The sequence below is a fragment of the Equus asinus genome, chromosome 28 (assembly GCF_041296235.1).
Source record: "Equus asinus isolate D_3611 breed Donkey chromosome 28, EquAss-T2T_v2, whole genome shotgun sequence".
Lineage (NCBI taxonomy): Eukaryota > Metazoa > Chordata > Mammalia > Perissodactyla > Equidae > Equus > Equus asinus.
The window spans coordinates 37,890,617-37,909,117 of NC_091817.1; the positions used below are offsets into that span (position 1 = coordinate 37,890,617).

Consider the following 18,501-nt stretch of genomic DNA (forward strand, 5'->3'; position numbering starts at 1 on the left):
TCTCCCGCTTATGGCAGTGATATAAAGTTTCCTTTCTAAATAAATGTGGTCAGATTTCTAAAAGGTGAACGACCCTAAGGAAAGCAAGCGCAGGTGAGATACAGATGCTGAAGAGGTGAGGATTCTCTCATTGCCTTAGGCTCCTCATCTGTAAGATGGTCTTGGTACGAAATTCCCACCTCAAAGGGTTAAATAAGGATTTACCGAGTTTCTATACATAGAAAGCTTAGAACATGAGCTGGCAGACGGTGCAGACTAGCTCTGGATTGACTATTATTCTTATTCACTATTACAAATAGCAGTAAAAATGGATTTTGGAAAACATGCCTTCTCTTTTATTTGTGAATGATTTCCTTTATTGCTGTTGCTTTTGCACTATCAATAGAGATCTGTGAGGAAAATACTTACATGATTGTGAAAGAAAGAAAGAAACCCAGTGTGGAACTAGTCACATGGGGCCCTTGAACACTCTGAACAGCTCCTACTTTAAGAAAATTGCTGATGTCTTTCTAAGGACTCTGACCTCCTACCTCTGACTTTCAACCTCTGACCTCCGACAAGCAAGGAGATTCAAGAGTAGAAGAGCAGAGTGTGGAGGGTCCACACTAGTGCCATTCTTGAGAAAAAGGGACGGAAGACAAAGGGACGCCCACAGACCTTTGTGTCCTAAAGCTTCCTCGCAGCAATAGGATAACAAAACAAAACAAAAAGCAAAACAAAGCAAAAAGGAGTGAGGTAGCAGTCACAGCAGAGTAGCTGGAGGGTCTTCAGCTTGACAGCCCCGTGGATGGAAACCTCTGCCGAGGGCCATCCTCTCTATGCATCAAAGAAAATAAACCTCATCAAGAAAATAACCAAGAGGCCAGCCCTGTGGCCGAGTGGTTAAAGTTCCACGCACTCAGCTTTGGCAGCCAGAGTTCATGCTAAGGAGGCATCCCGCATATAAAGTAGAGGAAGACTGGCACAGATGTTAACTCAGGGCTAATCTTCCTCAAGCTAAAAAAGAGGAGGATTGGCAACTGGTATTAGCCCAGGGTGAATCTTCCTCACACACACACAAAAAGAACCGAGTTCACAAGGATGTGGAGCAACTGGAACTCTCACACACTGCCCCTGGGAGTGTGAATGGGCACAATCGCTTTGCACGACTACTTGGCAATTCTAATAAATTTAAACATACACCTGCCTTGTGATGCAGCAATGCCATTCCTAGTATTTAACCTAGAAAAATCAAAATCTATGTCCACAAAAAAAATGAACAAGAACGTGCATTGCTTCTATATTCATATTTTGAAAAAGAAGCAGTTCCAAAAACTTAAAACAACCCAAGTGTCCATCCATAGAAGAACAGCTATACCAGCTGTGGTATAACCTCACAATGGAATACCACTCAGCAAGAAAAAGGGGCACACTCCTGATCCATGCCACAACCTGGCTGAATCTCAAACAACATTATTATGAGCAAAAGAGACCAGACACAAAAGAGCACATGCTATTTAACTGCATTTATTTGAATGCAAAAACAGGCAAAAAATTACAGCAGTCCCCCCTCATCCACTGGGAATACGTCCCAAGACCCCCAGTGGATGCCTGAAACCACAAAGAGTACCAAACCCTGTATATACTAGGCTTTTCTATACATACATACTTATGACAAAGTCTAATTTATAAATTAGACACAGTATAAGATTAACAATAATAACCAATAACAAAGTTGGCTTTGGGGCCATTATAAGTAAAATAAAGGTTACTTGAAGGCCATACTGTGACAGACAGCTACTAAGTGACTAACGGGCGGGCAGCGTATGCAGCATGGACAAAGGGATGATTCATGTCCCGGGTGGGATGGAGTGGGACGGCACGAGATTTCATCACACTACTCAGAACAGTGAGCAATTTAAAACTTATGAATTATTCCTTTCTGGAATTTTCCACGTAATATTTTCAGACCACAGCTAACCATGGGTAACTAAAACTGCAAAAAGCAAAACTGTGGGTAAGGGGGAACTACCATAGATTTATGGTCATAGAAATCAGAACAGCAGTTGTCTGAAGTAGGAGGTGGGGGTAGGAATTGACTGGACAGGGGCATGTGGGAGCTTTTTAAGGTGATGGAAATGTTCTAGCTCCTGATTGGGGTGGTGGTCACATGGGTATACACAACTATCAAAAATCATCCATACTGCAGCGCCAGCCCCATCCATGGCCTCGTGGTTAAGTTCAGCATGTTCCTCTTCAGCAGCCCAGGTTCGCAGGTTCAGATGCCAAGCACAGACCTACACTACTCGTCAGCCATGCTGTGGTGGCGACCCACATACAAAATAGAGGAAGACTGGCACAGATGTTAGCTCGATTAGTCTTCCTCAGAGAAAAAAAAACAAAAAGCCGTACTGGATTGAATAGTGTCCTCCCCCAAATTCATTTCCACCTGAAATCTCAGAATGTGACCTTATTTGGAAATGGGGTTTACACAGACATAATCAGTTAAGTTAGAGTGAGGTCCTATCAGATTAGGGTAGGCCCTAATCCAATGACTAGTGTCCTCATAAGAAGAGAAAACAGAGACACACAGGGAGAGTACCATGTGACGACAGAAACAGAGATCAGAACAGTATGTCCATAAGCCAAAGAACGCCAGGAATTGCATGCAACCACAGGAAGCCAAGATGAGGAAATGAAAGACCCTCCCCTAGGGCCTTCAAAGAGATCATGGCCCTGCTGACACCTTGATTTTGGATTTCTAGCCTCCAAACCTGTGAGAGAATACACTTCTGTCTTTTAAGCCACCAAGTTTGTGGTACTTTCTTACAGTAGCCCTAGAAAACTAATATACTATCAAATAGAACGTTGCAGGTCTGTGCATTTTAAGTAAATTATACTCCAATTTTAAAAATTTAAAGTAGCCAAGTGGAAGCAGCAAGTTGGTGATGACAGCTCCAACCTGGCTCCTGCTGCACCCAGTTAGACAGAATGCCTGAAGGAGAGCCAGCCTGCTGCCGTTCAGAATCTACAGCTGGTGGGAGAACCCAGGCACTGTGCTCGCGGCCAGACACCTCCCCATGACTCTCCCTTCATAGCTCATCCATCAGGCAAAGCTGCCCCCTCTGCCCACAGCAAAAATGCCCCTATACCCTCTCAAACATAAATACTACGGGGGCTATGGACAGCACTACCCAGAAGAGCCACCTTGTGGATGCCCCATTCAAAAGTGAACCAGCCCTTGGGGCTGGCCCCGTGGTCGAGTGGTTAAGTTCGCGCGCTCCGCTGCAGGCGGCCCAGTGTCTTGTTGGTTCGAATCCTGGGCGCGGACATGGCACTGCTCATCAAACCACGCTGAAGCAGCGTCCCACATGCCACAACTAAAAGGACCCACAACAAAGAATATACAACTATGTACTGGGGGGCTTTGGGGAGAAAAAGGAAAAAAATTTTAAAAAATCTTTAAAAAAAAAAAAAAGTGAACAAGCCCACTTTGGAGGGAGTTCCAAGCCTCAGAATTAAAGACTGCAGAAAAGCCTGGTTAGGGACCAAGAGCTTTGGTCCAACTGTCCTTCACTAACTCACAAATTTGTTCTTTGAAATGTCAACCTTGAGGAATCTTCCATTCCTTTGCTTTCCATAGCCCAGACACTTACAAAAGGAGTTTATTATTATTATTATTAATTATTATTATTATTATTATTCTGCTTCATCTTATAAGCCTCTGACCCCGACAACTTGCCAGACACTTGTCTAAGCACACCTGCAGCTATCAGCATGAGGACTGAGGTCAGCCAAGCTCAGAAGGTCACTGAATGCAGAGACCACCTGGCCCACTCCCCACTGGATGCTCTAATCCCCACTTAGGCTCCCCCACATCTCTTGCCAAGGAACTTGCTGTGCATTAATTCATTGAACCCTCATAGCGAGGCTAGAAGTAGGAACTGTTATTATCTTCACTTTCTGATGAGGAAACTGAGGACCAGAGGGGTGAAGTAACTGGTCTGAGGTCACACAAGTAGTAAACCGCAGAGCAGGGATTTGAGCCCAGGCAACCTAACCTAGAAGGCACTGCTTTAACCACAGGGCTGCACTGCAAGTAGATGCCTCTTCTATGAACTGGGCCCTGCATCCCCCAGCGACCAAGAACCCAAAGGCTTTTTTTTGTTACAGATCTAGACTCTTGTAAGTCCCCCATCCCTGGTCTTCTTGAGAAAACATTATGGCAGCAAGTCCCAACTAAACTTTTTATAATAGCCCAGAGACTCTAACGGCCTATTGGGACATTCTCCAGAGTCTTACATAAACAAAACTGAATGTAACAGGAAAAAGGCTGTTTAGTTTTGTTTGGGGGGGTTTTGTATGTTTGTTTTGAAATTAAAGTTAACTGAAACAACAACAGAGATAAACTGAAAAAGGCTGAGATCAGAATCATGCAGTTTTTTCCTAAACTGGTGGAAATCCCCAGCTTCTACTGCCTATTACACCAGGAAGGAGTTTGGAGCTGGGTTTCCTAGAAAAGAATCAAGCCAACAGTTCCTCACTTCAGGAGAGGACACTTCAGCCCACATGTCCTGACCCTGCAATGTCCACAGACCCTGTGCGGAGGAGCCCACAGTAGCTGTTGGATCAAAGAAGCTTTTCCAATAGGGTGGCACCACACACTAAAAGATCAAAGGGAATTTATTCCAGGAGTGCAAGGATGGTTCAACATTAGGAAACTTCTTAATATAACATAATAATAGATCCTAGGAGATCTGTAAATGGTGAAAAAGCATTTGGCAAAATTCAACACCCTTTCCTGATTGAAAAAAAAAAATCCTCATTAAAGTAGGAAGCAATGGATAATCAGTTAACATGATAAAATATGTAAATCTCAGATAAAAGCTAGCATTTTGCTTAACTGGGAAACACCAGAAGCATTCCCACTAAAGTCAGGAACAAGGCACATGTGCCCACTGTCATTGTACACGAGGTACTAGTCAATGCAATTAGAGAAACTAAAGAAATCAAAGATATAAGACTGGGATAGGAGGAGGTAAAATTGTTTCCATTTATAGATGATATGACTATAAGCCTAGAGCATCCAAGAGAATCAACTAAGAAACTACTACCAACAATAGCCAATTAGAAAAGCCTCCACAGGGCCCAGCCCAGTGGCGCAGTGGTTAAGTTTGCACCTTCCACTTTGGCGGCCTGGGGTTCGCCGGTTCAGATCCTGAGTGCGGACATGGCACCACTTGGCACACCATGCTGTGGTAGGCATCCCACATGTAAAAAAGTAGAGGAAGATGGGCAAAGATGTTAGCTCAGGGCCAGTCTTCCTCAGCAAAAAGAGGAGGATTGGCAGCAGTTAGCTCAGGGCTAATCTTCCTCAAAAAAAAAAAAAAAAGACTCCACAAAAAAAAGATAAAATATCTAGGGAAAAATTTATCAAAAATATATAAACTGTATATTTAAAAACTGTAAACAATACTGAAGAACACAGAAGATTTTTAAACAAATGGAAAGACATACCATGTTCCTGGATAGGAAGATTCAACATCATAAATATGTCCATTCTCTGAAGTTAATGTATAAATTTAAGGCAATCCCAATACACTTCACAAAAGAGGATATTTAAATGGCTAATAAATATACTTTAAAAAGTGCTCAAACTAATTAGTCATTAGGGAAGTAAAAATTAAAACAATTAATTATCACTACACACACATACCAGAATGAATAAAATTAAAAAGACCAACAAAACCAAGAGTTGCAAGGATGCAGAATAACTGTAATTCTCAGACATTACTAGAAGGAGGGTAAATTGTTACATGTCTATTTGGAAAACAGTTTGGCAGTGTTTTCTGAAGGTGAACACACACACATCCCATGGCCCGGAAATTCCACTTGTACGTAAATATCCAACAGAAATGCTGTATATATGGGCACCAAAGCCATGTGTGAGTTATATGTTCATGGCAGCATTATTCACGATAGCCAAAATCAGGGAACAACTTAAATGTCCACCAACAGGAGAATGGATAAATAAACCTCACAAATATAATGTTGAGCAAAAGAAGCCAGATACAAAAGAATCCATGTATACAGAGTTTAAAAAAAAAAACGGTAAACCAATCTGTGACATAAGAAATGAAGATGATGATTACCTTTCAGAAAAGGCTGGGGTGGTAACTTTTGGGGGGTCTCAGTGGGGGGGGGCAGGTAATGCTCTAGTCCCAGGTCTGGGTAATTCTTCACTTTACTGTGTGTTTACTTTGTGACAACTCATCAAGCTGTATACTTATAATTCATTCACTTTTCTGTGTGTGTGCTATACTTCAGTTTTTGTCAAAGCAATTCCAATAAAAACACCAAGATCCATGGTGTATAATTAGACATTAGATTCTAAAGTTCAAATAGAAAAACAAATAAGCAAGAATAGCTGAAAAAGTTCTAAAAATAAGGGGAGCAGCCCTTCCATACATTAAAATATATGTTTAAATATTGTAAACCATAGCAGTGTGAACATGAATGAACAAGAATAGAGAGAGCAGCCAATGGAAGAGAGTAGCAAGTCCTGAAATGGACCCACAAACAGTGTAAACAGCTTATAATAAAGTAGCTTCTCAATTCAGCAGAGAAAACATAGCCATCTGGAAAAAGAGAAAAAAAGATTGGACATACACCTCACAGTGTCCATCGGGATACATTCCAAATGAATCAAAATTTGAAGTAAAATAATAAAAGAAAATATAGGACACATCCTGTTCTCTTGAAGTGGGGAAGACCTTTGTACCCATGATTCAACATTCAGAAGCCATTATCAAAATGACTAATAAATTTGACTGCATAACCATAAAAACATATGCATGCAAAACAAACAAACAAACCATGAACAAAATGAAAGAGAAACATTGCACTGGATGCAACTTGGACCAAAGGCAGAAGGCTAATCTCTAATAGATAATCACCTCCTAGAAATAAAAAGAAAAAGGCAACAACCCAATTTTTAAAATATGCAAAGAATATGCAAATATGAGTAAGACAACCACAGCAAAAGAAATAGAAATGGTCCTTAAACATATTATAAGTTTAAAACTTTTCATAACAAGTTTAAATTAAAACTGAGTTGAGTCACAGTTTTCCACCTATCAGATTGGTAAAAATCCTGCCAGGTGGTGACCTGATTGCTGGCGAGGATGTGGGAAAACAGCAATTTCTCATCCAAAGCTGGTGGGGGCACAATTGGTACTAACCTTACAGAGGGCAAGTTGGCAATAACTCTTGAAATTGCAAATGCAGATGCCTGGCAAGCCCAGCCCTTGGAATTTATCCTGCATACCTAACATGCACTTGCAAAATGCTACATGCACAAGCAGTGTCTGTGATAGCAGACTGGAAACAACCTGAATATTCACTGATAGAAGAGTGTGATATAGTCAGTAAAACAAGCAAGGCACAGAACAGCATGTATTCTGTTTTGTAAACTATGTTCAGCAGGCATAGCAAAGTATTATATATATATATGTATATATATTTGATTATGCTTGTATTTGCATAAAGAGATCCTGTATTAGAATAAGTCACACTAAAGTGTGAAAGATTGGCAGCTCAGAACCCGCATCCCCACCTCCCAAGATAGTGCATCCTTCAAAGAAGATGCTTAACCCAAATAAATCTCTAATCTGATGGACTTCTTCTCAGAGTAACAAAGCGAATTGGAAAAATGCCTATACTGCAAGTCCAGAGATTTGGGGGGTCATGAAGGCAGCCATATATCAGGAGATTTCTTAGCTCTCCCAAGGATCAGCTTTAATTAGATTAGACCCAACAAACTAAAAACAGTTACCTGGGGGTGGGGGGTACTGGGTGGTTATGGAACAGGAATGAAAGAAAATTTTTCACTATCGTCCTTTTGCACATGATGTTTAAACCATATGAATGTATTATCTAATCAAAACAGTAAAAGAAGAGTGGCAGTTCACAAGCCTAAGCCTTGATCAAGACCCACAAGATCGACCTCAGTGCCTGTTCCAAGAGCCTTTGTCATTTAGAAGCAGGTAATGTTAAATAATTACAAGGAGTTTTATTATCCTGTAACAGCTCACTGATTCTGCCAGAAACCTCTTGTGTCAATATTGCTACACAAGACATGGTGAGATAGAAAGATCTTGGGCAACTCCCTTGACCTCCCTTAACTTCAGTATTCTCTTCAGCAGAGCAAAGATAAGGACAACAGAACATCACAGAATTGCTGTGAAGTGCTGGCGTGTGAGCGTTCCAGGAGGCCGCAAAGCAGCAAGAAACCAGCTCTGCGTAGGACAGCTGCCCAGCCACGGAGCCTCAGCTCTGAGCTTCAGCGCTTCTCAAAGGTCAGCGTGCTCACAAATCACCTGAAGAGGCGGTCAACACGCAGGCTCACAGCACCACGGTCAGATCTGAGATTCAGTAGGCCTGGCACCCATGAACTTGCATTTCTAACAAGCTTCTCCTCCGGGTGATGCTGCCGCAGCTGGTTTAGGGACACACCGGAGTAGTCTGGTCCAGAACAGGGCTCCTCAAATTGTGCTGTGTGTACAAATGGCCTGTGAATCTTGTTAAAAGACAGATTCTGATTCAGAAGGTCTAGGGTGGGGCCTGGGACTCTGCATTTCTAACAAGCTCCCAGGTGTTGCAGATGCTACTGGTCTGTACACCACACTTTGAGGACCAAGGTGCTGGAATATCCAATTCCATTCGTTTTACAGATGAAGAAACTGTGCCTGGGGAGAAGTACATGATGGGGTGAGGCCCTGTCCAGGGGGGCCCCCGTTCCCCAGGAGTGCCTCCCCTGCTGTCCCCAGACCTACCCTACAAACCCGCCTAAGCCCATCCTTTAGAATATGGCGTGAAATTTACTAAATGATACATAGTCCTGCACTCTTCTGAGAAATAAGCCATTTACCAAGAAGCTTAGCTCAAATCACCAGTCTGTTCTTTTCAAAAGTGCACTTTTGGCAAAGTTATTTCTTTAGCTGAGTCACCTTCCCTCCAGTGATGGCCACCTTTGACAGGCCCTGCTGCAGAAACCTGAGGAAGAAACCGTGTGTGGTCTGAAGATCGGGAGAGAAAGTTCGGGAGAAACAGAAATGGGAGTGGGGAAGCTGGTTCTCAGGAAAGTTGAGGAATCTTCAGGTATATGGCTCCCTCATGAGCTCAAAAAACTATAGACTTGCACTGTATGCATTTTTCCAACTCATTTTACCACCCTGAAAAAAAGTCCATCGAATTACAGATTTCGGGGATTAACAAGCATCTTCTTTTCAGGATGCTTATCTCTGAGTGCCCAATCTTTCACACTTTAGTGTGAATTATTCTAAAACAGAGAGAAAGGGGTGGAATTCAGGACACTAGGGTCTCTGGAGTATTTAGGGCAGAGGGGGCCTTACCTGAGATGAAGCTTGATCTGGGAGTACCGCTTCTGGGAAACCACAGCTGCAACCTTGGCCTCTGCACATTCACCAGCTGGCCCCACCCTCACCCGGGTGCCTTCAGGCTGTGCGTGGTTTGTGGGCCTGGCTCTGTCACTAACTTGCTATGTGACCGAGTAAATCATACAGTTTTAGAGACTTTAAGAGCTGGAAGGAACAACCCTTAGGAATCACCTGGGCCCCTTATCCCAGAACCCCAATTTCTAAACCAAAGAATACGTGGTCCCTAATGGCCCATCTGAGTTTGGCTTCCCCAGAAGCAGAGCCTGAGACAGGGGTTCGGTTTTGCATGAGTTACTGAGGGTGCGCTTTCAAGAGAAAGCTGCGAGGGAGTGAGGGGAGCAGGATAAGGCGGGTCTCAGAGGCTCTGAAGCATTTTTAAATAGCACCACGGAGTCCTCCTACACTGAGGCAAGAAGCCTGGGCTTCAGCATCCCTGACAAGGTGGCTTGGAAAAGGACACAGTCTGCTGCTGCTGCCCCTCGTACACCACAGCAGCCAGGAAATAGGTGCAACAGCAGGTAAAGGGCATCTGGGGGTGCCAACCCTCCCTTCCAGTTCTGAGAGCTCGTCAAGTTTGTTTCTAAACAAGAGGGCCCAAAAATCAAAAAAGAGAGAAGGTGAGGGAAGAATACAAGCATTTTTTTCATTTCCAGAAGAACCCTGGCAGCTGCACTTAGAATAAATGCTAACTGCTCCCCCTGACTTCCCGGCAGACTGCACTGTGCCCTCTCCCCTAGCTCCACCCGCTGCCTGGCACTGACCGCCCAGCCACACAGCAGACCGACTCCTCCTTAAGGACTTTGCCTCTTCCCTCTGCCTAGAATGTTCCACCCCAGATTTTTGCCCAGCTGGCTCCTTCTTGTCAGCTGAAACCTCACCTGCACAGAAAGGCCATCCCAGGTCATTGCCTGGCACGCGCCCCACGGCACTTCTGCATAGCATTGGCCACTCCAATACCATCTTAACTGTGTTCAGTTGTGTATGTTATCTGTCTCACCTCAAGAAGGAGCCTTGTTCTGGTCTCCCTGCTGTGTCCCCAGAGCCTGGCACAGGCTCGGCACACAGGAGACCGTGACATCTGGTGAATAAAATCTGAGTGAATGAATTGGACATTTGGGCCAGATGCCGAAATGTCAACAGAGAAGGAGAACTACGTCAGTTAAACACTCCACACCCGGAGAAGCTGGAGGGAAACAGGGCACGAGGCCAGGATGGGGAAGGGAAAGCCACCAAGAGTTGCCTTGGCTACTTGATCCCTTTCTCCTCTCCCAGCTGCCCTCTCTCAGCTCCAACCCCTCTACTTGGAGCCAGAGTTAGCATCAACCCTGGGAGATCCCTCACCTTTCGGAAGGGCACAAACTTCCCAAAACGACCAGGGGCATCTGGGTTCCAGCCCTAGCTCTAGCTCTGAGCTCCCCTTTCCTCACTGCTACCTGAGTGGGGCACAATCATCACGCTGGCCTGCAGGGGTTGCTGAGAGGGCCAGCCGTGGAGGCAACGCGGCTCAACCGCGCACTACCGCCCACTTAAACCAGGGCGGGGTAAATTCCCGCCTCTGTGGCTCCTCCAGCTCCAGGACAGTCTCCCCCGCAGGGCGCCGGCTCTGGGCACCTCTGAGACGCCCCGCATGCTACCCGGCATTTCCCAGGGGCCAGGCTCTGTGCCAGGCACCTGCCGCGCACCTGCTGGCTCATCTGCGCAATGACGTAGCTTTATGGTCGGTCCCCACGTCTCGCGGCATCATCTCCGTTTTACAAATGAAGAGACTACGGCTGAGAGACTCAGCTACTGGCCAAGGGACACACGGCTAGTGAGCGGGGGCAGCCGGGTTGGAACTCCGGCCTGAGCGCTTTCATCTCATTTCAGTGGTTTGTCACCATTGAATAGAGCAGCCCTAGGAGAAAGGATCATTACCTTCATTTCACAGAGAAGGGAACCGCCCGCGCCTCTGGCCTGGTGGGCAGACCCCAGCTGCGCCGCGGGTCCCCTGTGCGGCGCGCAGCCCACCCGCAGCCCGCGGCCCTCCTCGCGGTCCAAGCGCTCTGGCGGCCCGGCCACCACCGGCTCCTTTTCGCAGATGTGGAGACTGAGGCTCCAGGAGGCGAAAGGTCTGCGCGCTGAGCCTACAGCGAGTCCCCGGCGTCTCCCCGCGCAAGAGAGCGCGAGGGCAGAGGCCGCCTCACCAGCACACGCTGCGCGGAGCGGCTGCCTGCGCCCCCAGATAGCCAGCGGCTCCCCTGGGACGGCTCACCCTGGGCTGCTCAGCCGGGGCTGCTCAACCGGGCAGGCGCAGGCTGCTGTCTGGCGGTCAGCGCTCTCCCCGCCCTCGCCCTTTGCCCCTCCCCTCCCTCTACCAGGATGACTGGTCCCAAAGCCTGGGTCTCACTGAGGGACAAGATGCTCTGGAGGCACCTGGATCCCCACGTCCTAACCTCCTAATGCATTCAGTACCAGGAATGAAGGGTTGGTTCAACAAGTGAAAATCAATCATGGTAAATTCCCATGTTAGCGAACTAAAAAAGGAAAACCACGTGATGATGTCAGTGGATGCAGTAGATTTTGTCCCCTTTGAGAAAATCCAACATCCACTCCCCAAAGAAACTCTCAGCTAATTATAAATAGAAGGGAATTTCCCCAACCGGAAAAAGGGCATCTACGAGAAACTTTACAGCTAAATGGTTAAAGATGAAATGCTTTCCCCCGGAACATGGGAACACGACCAATAAACTAGTTCAGCTCAGCCAGGTTGCAGGACACATGATCAGCATATGAAAACCAATTGCATTTCTAGTTACTAGCACCAAAAGCTGGAAACAACCTCAAATGTCCCTCAGCAGGTGAATGGATAAAAAAATTTATGGTAGATCCATACAATGGAATATCACTCAGCGATGGAAAGAATGAACTATTGACACACAACAACACAAATGAAGCTCAAAGTAGTCACACTGAGTGAAAGAAACCAGATCCCGCAAAAGAAAGATGACATTCTGTGTAATTCCATTTATTTAAAACTCTAGAAAATCCAAACTAATTTATAGGAACAGAGCAGACCAGTGGTTGGTTGGGGAGGGAGGAACTTCAAAGGGCACGAGGAAACTTTGGGCAGTGATGATGATACAGCCGTTATCCGGGTCGTGGTACACATGTTCAGATTTAGCAAACTGTGCACTTCTGTGCAGTTTATTGCATTTCAGTTTTACCTCAATAAGCTGTTCGTTAAAAATTGCATATAAATTGAAGTACCTAGAACAGGCAAATTCATAGAGACAGAAAGCAGAACAGAGGTTACCACGAGGTGGGGAGGGGGGAAGGGGGAGTTGTTGTTTAATGGGGATAGAATTTCTGTTTGGGATGACGAAAAAGTTCTGGAAATAGATAGTGGCTTAGACACGCAACATTGTGACTGTACTTAATGCCATTGAGTTGTATAGTTAAAAATGCTCAAAATGGGGGCCTGCCCGGTGGCCCAGCGGTTAAGTTCGCATGTTCTGCTTCAGTGGCCTGGGGTGTGTCAGTTCGGATCCCGGGTGCAGACATGGCACCGCTTGGCACACCATGCTGTGGCAGGCGTCCCACATATAAAATACAGAAAGATGGGCACGATGTTAGCTCAGGGCCAATCTTCCTCAGCAAAAAGAGGAGGATTGGCAGCAGATGTTAGCTCAGGGCTAATCTTCCTCAAAAAAAAAAAAAAAAGCTCCAAATGGTAATTTTTGCATTATGCATATTTTACCATAAGAAAAAAAAGTAAAAATATTGCCTGGCAGTGAACATTTGCATTTGAAGGGAAAGAGGAGTGTTTTCTGCTTTTCTCAGCCTCCTGTGTTGGGGGTGGGGGCAGGTCTGTCCTCCAGGAGGTTAGAAACAGCACTCCTCCCCTAGGACAGACAGCCTTCCCCTCTCACAGGACAAAGTCCTCCTGACCTTTGCTCCGCAGACCCAGGATCACCAGGAATCAGGCCCCCACCTCTGCAGCCCATCCCCCCATGGCTGACTGGCCTCAATCCCTTCTCACCTGCTGTTCCCTGAGCAGAATGCCCTTCCCCCTTCATCTACCAGCCTAATTCTCCCTCCCCCCATCTCCCCTCATGCCCACACCCCCGCCAGACTCTCTCACATGCCACCCTTGACCCACAGGAGACTGCCAGTTCCCTGTTTCCTGGAGGTGCCCCTCTCCAAGGGGGCTGTCCCTCTGTGCCCCCAAGCCCCTGGTGCCCCTCTTCCTCTGACCTGATTGCAGCGTCCTGAGCATCGACTCTGCCTCGGCTCCTGGCTGGGAGCTCCTTAAAGTCTCAGGCTTCTCCTAGCTCCCTCTGTCTCCTGACTCGGAGACTCCAGGTTGGACGCAGCACAGCCCATCAACTGCCAGGACTTGCGGCTGAACCAGGCCCTTTTTTACCAATTCAGGAATGTCCCTAGTGGAGGACAATGGGGAAAATGGAATTCTCGGGGAACAGAGCAGCTTTGTTCCTGATTTTTTGGCTCACAGAGGACGGACTGTGGGGATTGGGCAAGCCCACGCAGGGTTCCGGGAAACCTGGCTTTGGCGTCTTACTGACTTGGGACCTAGAGAGCCAATCGGTTCCTTCCTCCAGGCCTCCCTTTCCCCATCAGAAAAACGTAGCTTGAGAAATTCCTCCTCAAGCTGAGTGTGGAGGGAGGAGTGGTGGAGGGGGAAATAGGGGTGTCTGCAGAGATTCCCAGAGTGGGGAGCATCCTGGTTACCAAGTCTCATTCTCCTGCAGAGGTTTGGGCTCACACTTGTTGAGTTTGGGTTCAAGCCCTGCTCTTCCAAGGGTGCTGGCCGGGACGCTGGCCCTGGCGCACAGGCTCTCTGTTCTGGCTCATAATCAGATTCACACTGTTCCACCTTCCAGAAGCAATGGGGAGCAGTGCTTCATAACAGCTATTGCAACTGTAATTAAACAGTCATTCATCAGTAGTTTCACATCTCTCTCCCCTGCTGGGACATAAGCCCCACTGAATTCCTACTTCAGTGCCCATCCCGAGGAGAATTCAGCCATTGTGTTAACTAATTAATGCAGGGAGGCCGGCGGTAGAGGGCTGGGTCTTTTCTGCTAACGCACGTCAGGATCACAGCTAAGAAGGAGTGAGACGCAGCCCCCTGTCCCCAAGCCACTTGGAAAGGAAGGTTGGGGGCCAGGGGCAAGTCGCCAGCCTCCTCGCCAGGCCACATCCCCTCTTCCCTGCTCACACAAGCCCAGTCTGACTCAGGACCAGCCCCGGTTCCACCACTACCCCGACTCCCGCCCACGCCACCTTGTGTAAGAACATGAAATGTTTAAAGAGGTCATGAACTCTCTGCATCAGAGTTTCCAGTTCGGTTCCACGTGTATTTGTGACTGCAGGGTCTCCTCTGTGCCCGGAGCTTGGCACACAGAGACGAAAAGCTTCCAGCCCAGACTGGAGCAGCTGACGCCAGAGGGATGCTGGTCAGAAGGGAGGGAGGTGCCTCCGTGAGCTGCACAGAAAGGACAGGAGACTGCCGGAGCAGGAACCTAAAGAGGTCTTCACCATCCTTCTAACAAATGAAGAGAATGTGCTCAATGTCCCTCATGAGGGGGCCCAGTGTGGGCAAGACGGGTTTTCCAGAACCTCCAGAAATATTTGTCACCACAGTTGATGGCCCACAGACCCATCTCTCCTCAACAGGAAGGCACAGGAGGTGGCAACGTTGTGTTCTACCAGCCCCCAGCCTCCTTCCTTCTCATCCAGCCCCCTAGCCTTTCCCACAGCAGCCCGCAAACCCAAACACAGGCCGAAGGAACTCCAGTTGAAATCCTCTTCCCTCCCTTCCTCGTCACGGTCCTACTTTTGGCCTTTCTTCCAGAGAGATCTCACAGGTGCACTTTCCGCCAGCCTCAGCCTCCTTCCGCTGTTTCAGAGAGCCCATAAACAAGCCTCCCCCTCTCTCTCCTTTTTTTAATCCAATAGTAGTATGCCACACATGCTTGTAGTGGGTGGAAGAGTGGCCCCCCCAAAATTCCTGTCCACCCAGAATCTCAGAATGTGAATTTATTTGGAAATAGGGTCTTTGCAGATGGAATTAGTTAAGATGAGGTCACGCTGGATTAGGGTGGGCCCTAAATCCAATGACTGGCATCCTTAGAAGAGAAGAAAGAGACACACACAGAAGGCTGCCTGCAGGCAGAGGCAGAAGTGGAGTGACACAGCTACAAGCCAAGGAATGTCAAGGATTTGGGAAACCACCAGAACCTAGGAAAAGGTGAGAGAGGGTCCCCCACTAGACCTTCCGAGGGGGCGTGGCCCTTGATTTGAGACTTCCAGCCTCCAAAACTGTGAGAGAAAAAATGTCTGTTGTTTTAAGCCATCCACAGTGGCCCTAGGAATCTAAGAGAAGGCTGCTCTGCACCTCTGTTGACCTCTTGTCACTCAATCTATCTAGAACACTGTGATACTGTCGCATTTTCTTTCATCAGCTGCTAAGTATTCCACTGTGTGTGGACCACAACTGATTTAATCTGTCTCTCGATGAACATTTAGGCCATTTCCGATCTTTAACTTCTACACATAATGCTGCAATGACTGTCTTTGTACAGACAGCTTTGTGCCCCCCGGGGCAGTTCATACGTAGAAGCAGAATTACTGGGTCCGGGAGTAGGTACATTGGGTACCTTTACAATTTTGAAAGCTATTGCAAAAGAGCTCTCCTAGGAGATCAGACACTTTCCATTCTCAGAAGCAATGTAGGAAAGTTTTTCATTGGATCACTTGTTTGTTTTTAATTGTCTTTATTTGTTGTGTTTCATGTTCCAAATCAATGCAACTTCGTTGTCACAAGCGAAACAATACAAGACAAAGATATCTGTATTTGTGTCTCTGTGCCTCCCCTCTTCTAAGGACGCTAGAAGCTGATGTCTCCCTCTCCCACTTCCTTCCCCTCCACTCTCTCCTTCACAATATTACTGATACCAACATCTTTCTCCTTGCTCACACTAACACATGCAGGCATATATACACATAGAGAGGAAGTTTGCTTGTCTATCTGAATAAAATTGAATCAACAGATGGATATAACTTGCTTTTGCCCCCCACTTCACAGTGGGCATGTCTGCAAGTCAATATTCTAATTTTTTGCTCCTGTAGACATCAACACACACATTCAGGTATCACCCTCCACAAACGGGACCACAGCAGGCATGCCGTTGAGGGTTGTGGATATTTTCAGTGCAACTCTGTTGCACTAAAATCTCTTTCTCGTTTTTTTCTTCTCTTCTCCCTTCTCCCTCCTTCCTTCCTTCCCCTGCAGCCTTACACCAGCAACCCTGAGGGCAGCCTTCAGCATCTTCTTTCATGCTCATACATCCATATAGGAAAACACACATGTATACAAGTGTGAGGTCTGGGGTCAAGTTTTGCTTTCTTTGGAGTTGCTTTGCAAAAATGGGATCATGTTAACATCCATCTCCATTTCTTCTTTTTCTCCCTCAATAATAAAATCCCTCAGGAACTCCTTCCAAGGCTTTTAATAGGAGCAGTATTTCCTGCCTGGGGGATGTTTACTTTGTTTCTAGTTGTTGTGGTGTTTTGTTTTGTTTTGTTTAAGGAATAAGGCTACAGTCAACATCAGAGGACATTGATCCTCTTGCTTTCTTTCTTCTTGCTGCCGACTCCCTCCTGGCGGCTGGTTTCCTCGTGCATGTGGCAGTTGGATTGTCTGCTCCAGTTTGATAGGCATCCTGTGGGCAGCCTGAGCAGACTGGGTTGAAGGTGAGTCCCTCCAAAGAAGTTTTGCTTTTGCTTCTGCCACATGTCCCAAGGAGTTACCAGTCAGGAATAGCTTTTCTTTTTTTTTTAAATTGTGGTAAAATATACATAACATAAAATTTACCCAGGGTCGGCCCTGTGGCTGAGTGGTTAGAGTTCCATGTGCTCCACTTCAGCGGCCTAGGTTAGCTGGTTTGGGTCCCAGGTGTAGACCTACACCACTCATCAGCCATCATGTGGAGGCATCCCACATACAAAATAGAGGAATAGTGGCACACATGTTAGCTCAGGGCTAATCTTCCTCAAGGAAAAAAAAAGAGGGAGATTGGCAACGGATGTTAACTCAGGGTGAATCTTCCTCACCAAAAAAAAAATAAATACCCTTTTAACCATTTTTAAGCATACAGTTCAGTAGTGTTAAGTACTTTCACGCTCTTGTGCAACAAATCTCCAGGATTCTTTTCATCTTGCAAAATGGAAACTCTGTACCGATCAAGCAACTTCCCTTTTCCTCCTCCCGTCATCCCCTGGCAGTCACTATTCTGCTTTCTGTCTCTATGAATTTTCTAGCCAGGATTAGCTTTTATGGTCATTTCCTGGCCTGGAGACTCTAGGATCAAAGGAATACTGTAAATTTGACCCCAAATCCAAAAGAGGGCAAGTGTGTGGTTATGTATTGCCCAGGGGAGGACGTTCTCTTCCCCAACCAGCCCCAGGCCAGGTTAGAAAAGCTTGCTTCTTCTCTGCCTCTGCCAGCAGGTGAAGTTTTTCTGGTCTAACTTTCACAGGAGGCTTAAACTCTCAATGGTCCCAACTGTATGTGGGGGTCTCAGTTCTACCTCTCTGCTTCATGGAGGCTCAAAACTTTGCCCCTTGTCCCTGGGTTATCCAGAGCAGCGAAGAGCCTTCAGTACAGGCTTGCTCTCCCCCAACTTCTTCCACATCCTTTGCCCAGGGGCTGTCCTTATTTCCATGCAGCTCAGCTATGCGTAAAATATGTGCTGACTGCTTTGTATCCTAAGTTTCTAGATATTTTATCGAGTTTTCCCCCCAAACTATCAAATCTTCCATCTTACTGAAAAAGAATGTCCCTCACTGTTCTTTTTCCTTGTATTGGTTTTTAGCCTGGACTTTTCATGGGCTCCTGCTGTATTTCTCCAATGGAACTAGAGTTCTGGGGTCCGCCAGGCACAGCCCCCAGTGGACACACAGCTCAGCGGAAGCTAGAAGAATGAGGAGAACACAGCCAGAGCTCCTAGTCAGGGCTGGCGGATGGCCACGCAGATGGCACTGCCTCTGTTTCAGGGATGTT

At 46.5% G+C, this 18,501-nt stretch overlaps 1 protein-coding gene across 19 annotated transcripts in view; it reads right to left on the reverse strand.

The window, feature by feature from the left end:
* IL34 (interleukin 34) overlaps positions 1-18,501 on the reverse strand; it is a 57,991-nt gene that overhangs the window by 22,727 nt on the left and 16,763 nt on the right. For 4 of the 19 annotated variants that reach the window (XM_070500461.1, XM_070500468.1, XM_070500465.1 and 1 more), the window contains exon 1: positions 13,671-13,810. The exons of 8 other annotated variants lie outside the window; for them this stretch is intronic. The gene's annotated coding sequence lies outside the window, so the exon portion shown is untranslated. Of the gene's footprint in view, positions 1-9,392; positions 9,534-11,351; positions 11,766-13,670; positions 13,942-18,501 lie in introns of those variants that run through there. 7 more of the 19 variants (XM_014829150.3, XM_014829152.3, XM_014829153.3 and 4 more) reach the window with 7 other exon arrangements.